We start from the raw sequence: 13,950 nt of genomic DNA, 5'->3' as shown, positions 1-13,950 counted from the left end.
TTTTTGTCATCCATCGTGTATTACACGATCAATATAAAGGCCTGAAATATGTCTAAATTATTCCTTTTAAAACCAACTTGAGAGGAAGCTTTTGTAACAAATTTACTATAATCATTTAAGTGTCATTGACAACTTTACAAAATAACGAAAGTACTGTTACTTTCAGTATGGACTGATGGTTAATTAAGGCGCTCGATTCACAATCTCATAATCGGGCGTTGGAATTCTTGTCACCGAACATGCTCGACCTTTCAGCCGTGACGATCAATCCCACTATTCGTTGGTAAAAGAGTAACCCAAGAGTTGGCATTAGGTGGTGTTAACTAGCTGCCTCCAGTCTACGACTGCTAAATTGAGGACGACTAGCGCAGAGAGCTCTCGTTTACCTTTACATGAATTCGAAACAGAAACAAACAAATTCTTCTTTCACGCACATTTTATTCTTTTAAAATGTATTTGTGGAATGTTTTTTGAAAGATACGTGATTTAGGTGCAAACCTCACTTGATAAACAAAATGAAAACTGCAACAATAAAACTAAACTACCAGAATTAGGCCTAACTAATTTTACACGTGTAGTAATAAATTATTTTGCAGGATTATATATACATTCAAATAACTCGACGTAACTGTAATAAATTGTTTCCTCCTTTAACACTTCTATAAACTTCAACGTTTATACACTGCCGTAATATGTTATTTGCCTATGTTACAAATGACGTTAACTGACGTGAAACAACAAAGTTTCTTGCACAAAGTGACCGCAACAGCTAACACTGAATAGTTCACGCCCCACAGTTCCCTCATTTTAACTCTAGCTTCTAGTGTGTGTGTTTTCTTGTAGCAAAGCCACATTAGGCTATCTGCCGAGCCCACTGATGGGAATCGAACCCCTGATTTTAGCGTTGTAAAGCCGTAAACATACTGCTGTACTAGCGGAGGTGCTCTACCTTCGAACGTGCCAGAACACTGTACTCACTTTTCTATGGTTTTCTAAATATTATTGGCTTATTTTATGACCATTTTGATTATAACATTATTATTAAAACCCACATTTCCAGAATTTCGAACAACATATGTGGGATAAATTTCACAGAAACAAAAGTATAAACACACAGTGAATCATTAAATGTTATCAATATAATAAATTATCTGTAACCTAACCATATATTAAGCATACAAGTACAAAAAAATGTACAGAGATAAGCTGGGGTCGATATGTACATACCTTAGATAGCTACAGTAATATAGAAAGTTTTAATGCTATGAAAAGTATTGAAACAAGAAAGTTAAACCTACAAAACCCGAAGTATTTGCAATCTACAAAACATTATCGAATCATTATAAATATGTTATTCTGAGCCAATATATGTAAAAAAATTAAAATTTTAAGTAATTTGATTTTTGTAGTTTTCATTTTTTATTACAAAAACCTTTTGCAGCACTAAAACGTTTTGTATTACTGTAGCAAGCAAGATTACATGTATATTGACCATTCTTGTCTTTGTAACGTTTATTTATTTTTTGCTCTTGTTCGTTTTCTTTTGATTATCTATATTTTTGTGTCCCATCAATGTCAAGCGCGAGGCGCGCGTATACACGATTCGATCCATCTTTATTAATCATCAGGATCTCTACAAACCTACCTTCAAATTTAACTATACGTTGAAAGTAGCACATCTTCCATTATAAATGTACTGTGTATATATTTATATTCCTCCTGCTAGTAAGTCTACGGATTTACAACGCTAAAAGCAAGAGTGACTTTGCTATAAGAAAACACATACACACACACACACATATATATATATAATAATTTTTTTTTTTCAATACAAAATAGGAATCAACAGGATCTCAGATGGACGAGTTCTATACAAGAACTAGAGTGATAAAGTCATTTTTTCTATCTATACGCTTGCTTGTAAATGTCATTTACTTACTTAGATGAAGATTCGTTGAAATAGTGAAATTTTGACTCACTCCATAAACATATTTTTGTACTTAGCAGCGATTATTTTTATATTAAAGTTGGGACATTGTCATTCGACTTACGAGGGGACACTATGTAAATAAAGTCGTCACCTTAATCTTATCAGTTTGAGATACAACACTGTACATCTGGTCTTTCTTATCAAATTGTGTTGTTATGTGTGTAAATAAGCATCTGTGTACTTCTACAGTCCATCTTATAGGATGATCCCAGTTGTAGATCAGAGGGGTCAGTTTTCTTCATAATCTAGCATTGTACAAACTTCCAGTTAATTGGCTTACTTTTCTGCTGTAAAGGAAGTCCGTCATACACAGGAAGTTGCCATAGAACACTAAAGTATTGGAAGTTTTGATGCCATGGCCAAGGATATCAGTACCGCATTCTCTATGAGAGGGTTTATCATCCAGATATTTGAATCATCAATGAAAAATAGTTTTTTACGTCCATATGAAGCAGGACCTGGATGGATGAATTTAGTGCCAGAACTGAAATATCTGCAGGAAGAGTAGGGAAATCTGAAGATTTCTCTCAAATACTGGTCTGTGGAGAAAAAGTCCTTTACGAACACCACCCTGATATCAAAAACTTAGAATGGAAAGTGAGAGCTCTCAGGGCTATTAAGGACACCCAGAAAGCCTTTAGAATATTTTTCCTTGAGGTTTAGCCAGGCACTCCTAAGTGATCAAGTAGGACGACGATGTTAGAGACCAAGTGTTGGATGAGAAGGTTCCCTGAGCAGGGAGGCAGCTAATGAGTTCAGTTGTTGCTTATTGTTAAGTACAAAACTACATAAAGGACTATCTGTGCTCTGCTCACCACGGATATCGAAACCCACTTTGTAACACTATAAGTCTGGAGACATACTGCTGTGCCACTGGAGGAAATGAGCTCAGACTCAGAAAAATTGTCATGTTGATGAATATGACAACCAAAAGGAGGTGTTTTATTAGCAGATGACTCAGTTGGCTCTCACTGACGAGAATTGTGATAGTAGGGCAAGGCAGGAGCCTCCCCGAGAAGAAAGATACTTAGCAGTAAGAATAAAGATGCACTTTGTGAATGAGCTGTGCCAAATCTAGCTGCGACATACAATGTAGTAAGCACCTAAGAGAAAAAATATGATATGTGGGACAAACGAAACCTTCTCTAGAATGGGAGGTGAGCTGTCAAGGCAGAAACTGATCATGTTGAAGTCGAGGAATTTTCAAGATAAGGTAGATGAGATGTGCAAGTACTTCATTATTTGACAGCTCCAAGAATTAGAATTAATGTTCATCAGAGTGTGAGGCTTCGGAAATATTCCTACTAGATAGTATCCCCATTGTATCAGATTATCCCATCTGTGTTGGGCCATGAGTCTACCAGGTTGAGATTTGAGTAAAAGCTACGTGCTACTGGAGCCAACGAAAGACATCTGAACAAGGAAACATCCAAGGAAGATCTAGACTGCTTCCAATTAATGTTATAGAAAGTGATTTCTTAAAACAACTGGATTCAGGAACAGCTAATACATTGTCTAATTCTGAGTCTAGATGGTTGAACCCCTAACACTTTCGAGTACATCAAGGAAATAATACTGGCTGGCTGGGACATAATCATACCCACACTGTGCTGATATTTTGACCTGATTAAGATTTGAACCATCAGAAGCCAAGAAGCTAACAGTTGTACCTGTCATGGCTCTGAATTACTAACCCATCCTATGCAACTAGAAGTTTCTTGTTGTGAATAATCTCCATTAAGAGTAGTCCTTCCATCAATACTTCAAACTCCTGTGATACCATGAGGCTAGTTTTTCAGGCTTTCTAATCGTATATGTGTCACAACAAATACAGCCGTTTCATTCATCTAAAGTCTGCACTGGGAAGAAGGGCCAGAGTCAGTGATATAGTTACAGTTTGGTTGGGCATTTCTATATGAACTGTTCTTATCTTGCTATACAGTGAATTTGATGAATCAGATATCTCATCCAATTGCTCAGCAGATATAGAAGGATTGACAGCAAGTGCCTGTTGCTGCCACTTCTTTTATAAATTTTGTCCAAATGCATGGACCATTGTAAATATCACTGTGCATCAGATATTTTGAATGCAATACTCATTCTGACCAGTATGCAAAGAGAACTTAACTAACAATAACTTTATTATTAATGTTACTTCTTTTACAATACTTGTTTCCAGTCATGCCAGAACATATTAATTGATGCTTATGGTAGCAATTTAGATTCAACTCAATGATTGAGTCTCAGTAGCTAGCTGACTAAGTATATTGATGTATTTGTTAGCCAGAGCTGATAATGTAAACCCAACATCATGCTCATACTGGTGAGACCATAACTCCTGTATGACTACCACTGAGATAACATGAATCTTAAAGAACATTCCAGCTGATATAGTTCTGAGTAAGGATTTATGTGAAAAGACCCAGTAGCACAAGAACATTAACTTTGGTTTCTAAATCATTTTAAGTCGATCTTGATGAGAAGGTGATGGTAAAAATTGCTTTAGTACTTTAGGAGAATTAGTTGAATTTAGAGTAACGCAATTTGGCCTGTATTATATCCCAGCATCTTTCAAAAGGGTAATGGAGCTTATGGCTGCAATGAGAGAAATGCTTGATATCTATATGGATGATATCTTGGTATGTATATGGATGATATTTTGGTATGTTTTTGTATATGGATGATATCTTGGTGTGTATATGGATAGTATCTTGGTACTTGACCAAACATTCATGCCTTCTTTTACAAACTTGTTCATGGTTTTATAGTGAATACAACCTGTAGCATTAACGTTAAACCTAGAAAGTGCGCAGTCTTCTGCACGTCAGTAGAAATTTTTATTGTATTTTGGGAAAAAAAGATTTTTCAATGGTTTCCGTGAATGTTCCAGCAGTTTCAGCTTGGCCCAAACCAATGATAAGACACATTATCGAGAGATGTTGTGGCCAATTTGTTTCACTAATTGCTGCATCCATGTTGCCCCTCATTTAGGCTTATACATATTTTAGATGGATCAAAGGATGTGAAAAAACAGCCCAAGTGCTGAAGCCTATTTCGTGGAAAGCACTTATGCTGGCATATATATGGCAGGATTGTAAACAAATGTTTTGTGCAAATGCTAACAATAGAAGTATAGGAACAATGCTGTTGCAGGTACAAGATGGGGCTCAGTTTGTGATTAAGTAAGTAAGCCATGAGTTAATATCTTGTACATACAAATGTGCATCACAAAAAAGGAACTGCTTGTATTTCTAGTATTCATGAAGTACTAGTGACACTATATATATAGTGGCCCACGAACTTAAAAAATCAAGTGGTATGATTACATGGTGGGTAACAATGTTGCAACAGTATTATATGATTACACAGCACTATCCGAGAGAGTTGCACAGAAACATAAATAAATTATCTCATCATATGTTGAGACCATATCGATTTATTGAATCTTCTGATCAGAAACATATCATATTTAATCACATATCATAGCTAGCATAGGTAAAGTTCAAGAATTGAGGATGCTTATCTCAATTGAACTGTCTACAAGAAGTAGAAATTATTTTCTACAGACAGGTTATGCATGAGCAAATGAAATCCTGTAGACATGGAGCATGACTGTGGTTTTTTTCAGACTTTGGTCCTGATAGGACTTTCTGGGATAAAGCGTTTTTTTTGCATCTAGGCTACTAAGACTTTATATCACATTCGTGACTTCGTTTTTCTGATCAAATAGAATTATTTTCGACCCTGCATTTTGAATTATTTTATTATTATTATTTAAGATCAGGCTGGAAAACCTTTCATTCATCGTAATCTTTCAACTGGCTTGTTATCATGCCTTATTCTTGTTTCTACTTATCCCGAAAGTATGACAAGAAATGGAAGGAGCTATTGGTGAAAATATTTTCGTTTTATTTTAACAATGCTACAGGACTTCTAATGCTGCCTTGAACTTCTGGTGGTTGGCCTGACATTTATGTCATCGGAGCTGGTGGATGAAGATTCGTTACTAGATGATGCATGTAATATGTTGGCTCTGGATATAGAGACCACTCTAAACTTAAGTACTTAGATATCAGCAACAATAATATACATTATTGGATGATGTTTTCCAAGTAGACTGGTTTGGTTTGAATCTGTACAAAGCTAATTTAGCAGTGTAAGACGAGAGAGAAGGCAACTAGTCATCATTACCCACCACTGTCATTGGCTGTCACATTATAACGCCCCTACGTCTGAAAGGGCGAGATGTTTGGTGTGACGGTGATTCGAACCAGCAGCCCTCAGATTCCAAATCAAACGCCTTGACCCACCTGGCTATGCCGGGCCATTTCCATGTAGACCTAGAAGGCATTCCATGGGTGGGCACCCCTGACAAATTCATATTTTAATATATTTAGTGAAGATTTGTCCTTTAACTATAAACCTCACAAAAGCAACAATGTGTGAATAGCTTTGAAGGACTTGTTTCAAAGCCTATATTAACCCCATAGCAGTTCTTTGACTGAAAGCTGCCATTAAAGCTTCTTCAGCCATAGATTTGACATTGACCATAACTACCACACAATGATACACAATCACCACAAAAATTACAACCTTTGTGCAAACATGTCAGCCCCAATATTTATGATTATAATTCTTATAAAGACTGAGAGGATGGAAATCTCCACAAAGAACCCGACTAAGGTAAATAAGCATTTCACTCTAACTTGTACAGAGATTTTAAAGTGGTACTGCCAGGTTCGGGAACCCTGGTGGGCAATCTAGTTGTAACTTGCACACACTCAGAAAACTATTGCAAAAACTAAATAGATTATTTGTCAGACCTCCATAGCATTCTTTCGCTTTAATTTTATACATAAGTGCAACACATTGTGAATACATATTTATTCACTTAATGTTGCAGTTTTTATTTATTATTGGAAAGTATATATATACGATTAAGAGTTTTAATTTTGTGTCAGCGAAATTGATAAGGAAAAAGGGCAGCTGTATCACAGAGCTCAACTCTTAGTGGACACAGATATGGATGCCAAAATTATGTTAGTGTACTTTGTATAAAGAGAGAATTAGATTTTTTTTTCAAATTAAACTTTTTTGGATAAATTTTCCGTCTAGGATAGGCTTAATACTTTAACTTTCATTTTTTCTTTGAACTTTGATAATATTTTTACATTTTAGTTGAAAGTTAGAGTGTGGAATTTTATTATTATAACTTTAGAATGATTTTTATTAGCTTAAACTTTGAAAAGTTTAAATGTTTGTTTGGACTGATATTTTGTAGCCTCATTTAGATTTCAATTTGAGATCGGTTTAAAGTTAAATTTGGATTGTTTTCAGTTGTTAAATAATTTTTCTTTATTTCCGTATTTGTTGTGTGCTATTTTCTGTTTAAGTTAAGAGGGCTTAGAATGATTTACATGGTGAACATCCTGAATTGATATAAGCTTTTAAATATATCTACAACTATACTTTTATTAGTTCCACACGCTAAACACTCGTCTTTTCTTTTTAATTTGTTTTTGTTATGTACTGTGTTGTTACCTGTGTTATTAAATATTTATGACTAGTATTTTGATCGTTGTTGAGTCGTTTTTTCATAAACGATCCGAGCTGAATACCAGTGTCACCAAACCTCCAGCTAGCTTTGCAGGAAAAACATTTAGCATGGGAAATACCGTACACAGTATTATTGTGGTATGTGGCATATTACAACATATATTTAAAATTTAAGCGAAGCAAAAATAACTAGTTTCATTCATTTTAACATAATATTGTTAAAATAGTTTGTAATATCCAATATTCAAGGTATCTTAATATTTAGTTAACTCCATATTTAGTTTTATTTACTGTGCAGTTCTGTTTAAATTGTCTTAATTTTGACTATGCTTAGCTTATTTAATTTAATTCAGTTTGTTCTATTTCATTTTTGAGTACATTCAAAATTTGATTTGGTTATTGGCATTTTTGCATTTTAATAAAGTTTCCCTCTATTGCCTTTGAATACATGTAATTCCATTGTTTGTATGCAATATAAGAAGATAAGCTACCTACTCTATCAGTTACAAATTTGGGATATCTTTACGCAGATAGTTCATTATGTAGCTTTACATAAATATTATAAATTAAAATAAAGAGATGATTACAGAAAGTCCCGGTTTCGTAGTTAACTTCTAACCCGGCCTTTAAACGTTTAATTTTCAGTTTTAGGTTTAGGAACGCTCTGAAATAAGGAAAAGGAAAATTTCGTAGCTAAAAAAACTACTAATTTCACCCTTCCATAACTAGAAAAGAATATATTTATGTATGTATATTCAGGTAGTTTTTGCTAAATTTTCATAAGTGTAGTTAATTGGTGTCCAAGTAAACAGGATGTAAAAAGGTTGTCACTTTCACTAATCGTTGATCTTAGACAATCATAAATAAAAATTGTCCTGTAAAACATTATATTTGACAATATTTCTCTGTTTTGTGCTCCTGAAGCAAGATCACATTCATTTCAAATGGTGGTACAAAGAATTGTACATGATAGTATACATTGGGATTTATCTCTTTGGGAATTGTATAATGAGAATGATTGTTTGTGTAAGTAATTTGAGATCGTGTACTAGGATTTTCTCCTGATCTTAAAATGTTACATCATTATTAATCTTCATCTTTTATTTTCATCTGGTACAGACGTACTTATGTATAATCGCCATAAGAAACTTAGAAGCCAATCAGTTTCATTGTTTGTTGTATGAATAACGAATTTACTTTATAGATACGCCTCTGTCTGCTTGGTTTACCCTTTCTTTTTTGTTCAGTTTACTTTCTGCTTGGTATATCCTAAATCTGCGAAGTACATTATTGTCTGATAGGCAACTTTTATAAAACGAGGATGTCATCGAATAATACTATAGCCTTGTTTCTAGCATCCTGTGTAGTCAAATCGAAGACCGGTACCAAATAATGTTTGTAGATTCTCGCATAAATTAAATGCATACACAGTATTTAGAGAAAAAGCCAGTTGAAGATAAAAACATTACAGTATATGTACAAAAGCGTAATCATGACAAGAACAAAGAAACCATACAAAATGTACAGAAATACGATGACAAGACTACAGAAACTACAGTAAATTTACAAAAATATTATAACAGTATAATTGGAAAAGCTGTAGTAAATTTATAAACAGATTATAACAACAAAATCATGCCCGGCATGGCCAGGTGGGTTAAGGCGTGCGACTCGTAATCTAAGGGTCGCGGGTTCGCATCCCCGTCGCACCAAACATGCTCGCCTTTTCAGCCGTGGGGGCGTTATAATGTGGCGGTCAATCCCACGATTCGTTGATAAAAGAGTAGCCCAAGAGTTAGCGATGACTATCTGCCTACGTTCTAGTCTTACACTGCTGAATTAGGTACGGCTAGCGCCGATAGCCCTAGTATAACTTTGCGCGAAATTTGAGCTACTAGTGGTTAATTATTTAATAAATGGATCAGTCCAAAGTCAATGGATGTATTAATGGGATGCTTCGCAAGATATTCACCAACATTGGCTCTATGACTACAATTGTTTGACTTAATCTGATGATGAAAGCTAGGAAACTGTATCCACAGATGAAGAAAGAAGGTGAATGCGAAGTGTCATAAACTTCCAGCGAAAGGAAATAAAGTTATACGTCATTCTTATCGTGGGTAATTAACATTGAAGAAGAGTATCTGTCAGGTAGAGTCAACAAGAAAACTAGAAAAGTTAACCAAAATTAATGCAAAGAGTAATTTTAAATTCTATGTTTGAAGTTAAATACGAATTTACACAATAGACTATGGGGGGAGGCTTTAAATTGTACTGAACAATGTAAATGATACTCCGCTGGCTTCAGCAGTAGCATCATTTGTCACAAAATCAGTGTGAGATATGATGTTCTCAGACGTGGCCACCATCAGTGTTGAATATTAGACTATTATTTATAAACTGAATTGACATATCACGACGTTTAACACTATTCTCGTTTGACACTTATAGTCATCTTGGCTATTTTGTCAATATTTTGAAACAAAACGAACTTAGCAGAAGTTGAGTTTAGAGAGAGAGAAACCTGATGAATTATCTCCCCAACAGGAGTGATCAGGAACGTTGTAGTTCCTCTTCGTCCCCGCTCATATAAGATTATTTACTTTTACGTGGAAGTTTTCTTGTAATTTGATTTGACTTATTTAAGGTAGTGAAGTGAAGTGGGGCAGTATGAAAATGACGGGTGAGAAAGGGGAGCGAAACAAGGGCGGCACAAAGGAAACAGGCCAGGCTGGAGCCCACAGTCCAAAAAGCCAACGAGACATCAACTCAAAGAGCACAAAGATTTAGATGTGGGGTGAAACGGGAGTGCCCCGAGAAAACCCACTTTCACAGGACAGGCGCCGAATGTTTTACTTGTCTTGTGTCTGGATCTGAAAAGAAATACATATAAACATATATTCACCTTTTTTATAATTATGCATTTTGTTGCGTGGTTTGTAATTGTTGAAATATGTTACATGGCAAGATGCATTTTGTAGAAGCGCTGGCTAATTTACATAATGACGCAGTTAGTTCATATATATGTTCTGCTTTTAAGTAACATTTGATTGATATTTCTGTGAGCCTGTTTCTGAGGGTGGTGGGTAGGTTACTGATTTTGTGTACAGAGTTGACAGATGTGTATATGCTGGTAGTCGGTTTGCTGCTCTTAATATTTTACTTTGTTGCATTTGGATCTTCTGTAGTGTGTTGTATGTGACTTGACATCCACATTCTATCAACGGACGGAGCAGTTTTCTAGTGAGCAGTTTGAGTGTTTGCTAGTTATGGTCATCATATGTGAAATGCGTTTTTTGATGGATAAATCTATGTTGTTAGCATGTTTTTTCCATGTTAATCTGGAGTCGAAAGTGATGTGCTTGCTCATGTTGATAGGCGTATTGCTGAGTGAGATGTTTACTTTTTACAGTTTTTCTGTCTTTTTAATTTCCTGTAAAAAGCGATTGCTTGTGTTTTAAAATTGGATTTAAAACCAATTGTTGCTCCAGCTGGAGACAGTATTTAGTGTTTCCTAAAAGCGAGACATGACCATTAGCGGGTTTCTAGAAATACTCCAGATAGCAATGTCAATATTTTGAAGAGTTTTCTTGTTTTTATAGGATAAATTCAGGACTAAATATATTATTGTGACGTGTGCTATTAAATTTTACCTTTAATGAAAAATGCTATCTTTAATAATAAAAAATCAATATTTACCATATATATATATATATATTAAATTAAAGCAGTATTAAGGTCGTTTATTTGCAGTTTTGGGCACAATTCTTAAACGGTTAGTCCGATATATCTTAGTATTACTCACGCAACTAAATTAAGTTAATGTATGGTGAGGTAAAATGGACTCAAACTTCATAAATAATATGTGAAGATTGGAGTGAGAGTGTTTGATTCGTTGGCATGGTTGCATTTAGATGTTGTAAAGAAGTCTCAAGAATGAAATTCTGGAAATACAGTGGGGAAAAAAGGCATCAGGTGAACTTGCATGAGATGTGGAAAGTCTTGAACAGTTACCTCACCTGAAAAATCCTCATGAAATGATGGATCGTTACAAGAGAAGATATGAAATTTAGTCTAAAGTAAATTTATATCGTTAAAGTAAACTTTGGAAGTTATGAAACTCGGATCCACTGAGGCTGTAGATGACCAAATAAAAAAAAAAAAAACATCTGGAAGTTTCGAAAATATCAGATCCTGCAATATTGAGAAATCAATTCCTTTGACAATAGTTTAGAAGAACTGAAAGAGTTGACTAAACATAAAATAAACCAAGATGTTTCAAGTGTAACTAGAAGGGAGATATTGCCAGGAACTGCAGATGAAAGCCAAAATGGAATAATAGCTTTCAAAAGATACCAGAAAGAGGTAATAATTATACATATGGAAAAACTGTATAGTACAAGTGAGACTTTAATGAAACAGTTATTTCCTTGGCAAGTGGACAGAGCCAATAAAATCCAAGGAACAACGTACAGATAATGAGACACCAAGAAAACAGAAATAAGTCACCGTGAAGTGTAAGGTCCGTTTATAATATTGTGTAAACAGTTTGCTGTTTCATTAAAGATTTTACCACAAATACTATCGGAAGTCATATCACTTGTTTCATCAGTCGAACTTTAATTCACTTCGCACAAAATCGTACACTTCCTTATTTTTGTTGCCATTATAGTTTGCTAATTCACTTTCCCTAATACTTGGACTTCGTGTATATTAACAGCAGTTTCCGCCGACCAGTCGTTGCTGTAGATTCATGACCTAATTTTATTTTTAGGTATGGGTTTATCTCGTCAGAATTCCATTTAAAAAGTGTTCGTGACAAATATACACTTTCTCCGGCAATGGTTTTTGGTTAATTACTTTAACCAATTCAAGTTTTGTTGGCTCACCTAACAGCTTAGAATAAAATTTATGCAATCGTCTGTGTAGCAGATTCCTTCCTTATACTCAGTTGTTGGCAAATATTTGGAAAATCATTAACTGCATAATAACTCCCTTCACCTTTTTCGTATTCTTCAACACTGTAAATCGTAACTATAAAGAAGTGAAAACATAAGTAAACGATTAATAGTTTTTATTACAACGTGTGTTATCTTTCACTCGTACTATGCGATAGATTAATGGCAGCATTTATGAAAATTAAGTCAAACGAACAAATACGTAGACACTTATGTTATAGCTAAAGGAAAGATTCATGTCATGGTATTAGCATTTTTCAGAATACTCGAAGAACTTGCTATTTATATCGTATATACTTTAAAAAAATAAAATCCATACTCGACTGAGATTTTAAACGTGTTTTACCACCATTGTGTTTGGAATTAAGCACAAAGGGTTATCTGTGCTCTGCCCACCACGGATATTGAAACCCGGTTTTTAGCAGTGAGTCCACGAATATGCCGCTGTGCCACTAGAGGGCTTCCCACATTATAATCGAACTCTACAAGGTATGACCGAAAACAGTTTTTGTAATCGAATATTAACTTTTACTAATAACGTATGGTTTTATTCTAAACGTGATAAATGTATAATTTCAAAAATTTATAAAAAAAAAATCCTCACTCCACTGGAATGTAAATGCGAGACTTTTTACGACTAACCACTGATCAAATTTGAATGTTACCAACACAGAGCTTTGCGAGCAGAATAGATTTTATCTTTATGTAATATCTAATAAAAACACCATAGGTTCATGTGAACAAAATAAGATACAGCTAAATAAAATATTCAGCTTGCGACTTAAGAATTGAAATCAAATTTACAGCATTAAAAATTTTACAGCAATAATTGTTAAACATACCAGTTTGACTGTTAAATTTGATATCACTCATTTAAGTCGCACGCTGAATGCTTTTTGACCACACCTAAAGTGCTTTTAATCGCATATCCAGATTTTTTTGTCAACACACAGCAACAAACCTCAACAAGCAAGAAAACACCTTTACTTTAGAACACCAAACAGATTCTCCGAAATATATGGCAGCAGTTTTTCCTCTTTACAATAGTTAAGTTTCCTTTACAATAACGTCAGGAAATTTAGATTAACAGTTTTTCTCTTCTTTTCTTTGCCCTAATTTAATCGGTACAGTCGTATAAAAATTTTTCCTTAAGCTAATGTCACATAACACTAAACTCTTTAGTTTGGATAACTATATACGTTTTAGATTTGTGCTGATAATTTGGCAATGAATAATGAATTATAATCGTCCACTACTACGATTCGTTTCAAAACTTGAGCTAGAAAATGCTAAACTGGTTTCCTTGGCCTAACCAATAATTGTCTATTTCTGCACGTCCTTTTATCATAATTTTGTTAATCTAAATAAACCGTGTTTAATTTGAATGACAAACTAAAAACGGTCCACTTTAATTCTTAGGTAAAGCTGTAGTAAAGATGTTTAACC

The sequence above is a fragment of the Tachypleus tridentatus genome, chromosome 8 (assembly GCF_004210375.1).
Source record: "Tachypleus tridentatus isolate NWPU-2018 chromosome 8, ASM421037v1, whole genome shotgun sequence".
Classification (NCBI taxonomy): domain Eukaryota; kingdom Metazoa; phylum Arthropoda; class Merostomata; order Xiphosura; family Limulidae; genus Tachypleus; species Tachypleus tridentatus.
This window is presented reverse-complemented; position numbering follows the sequence as displayed.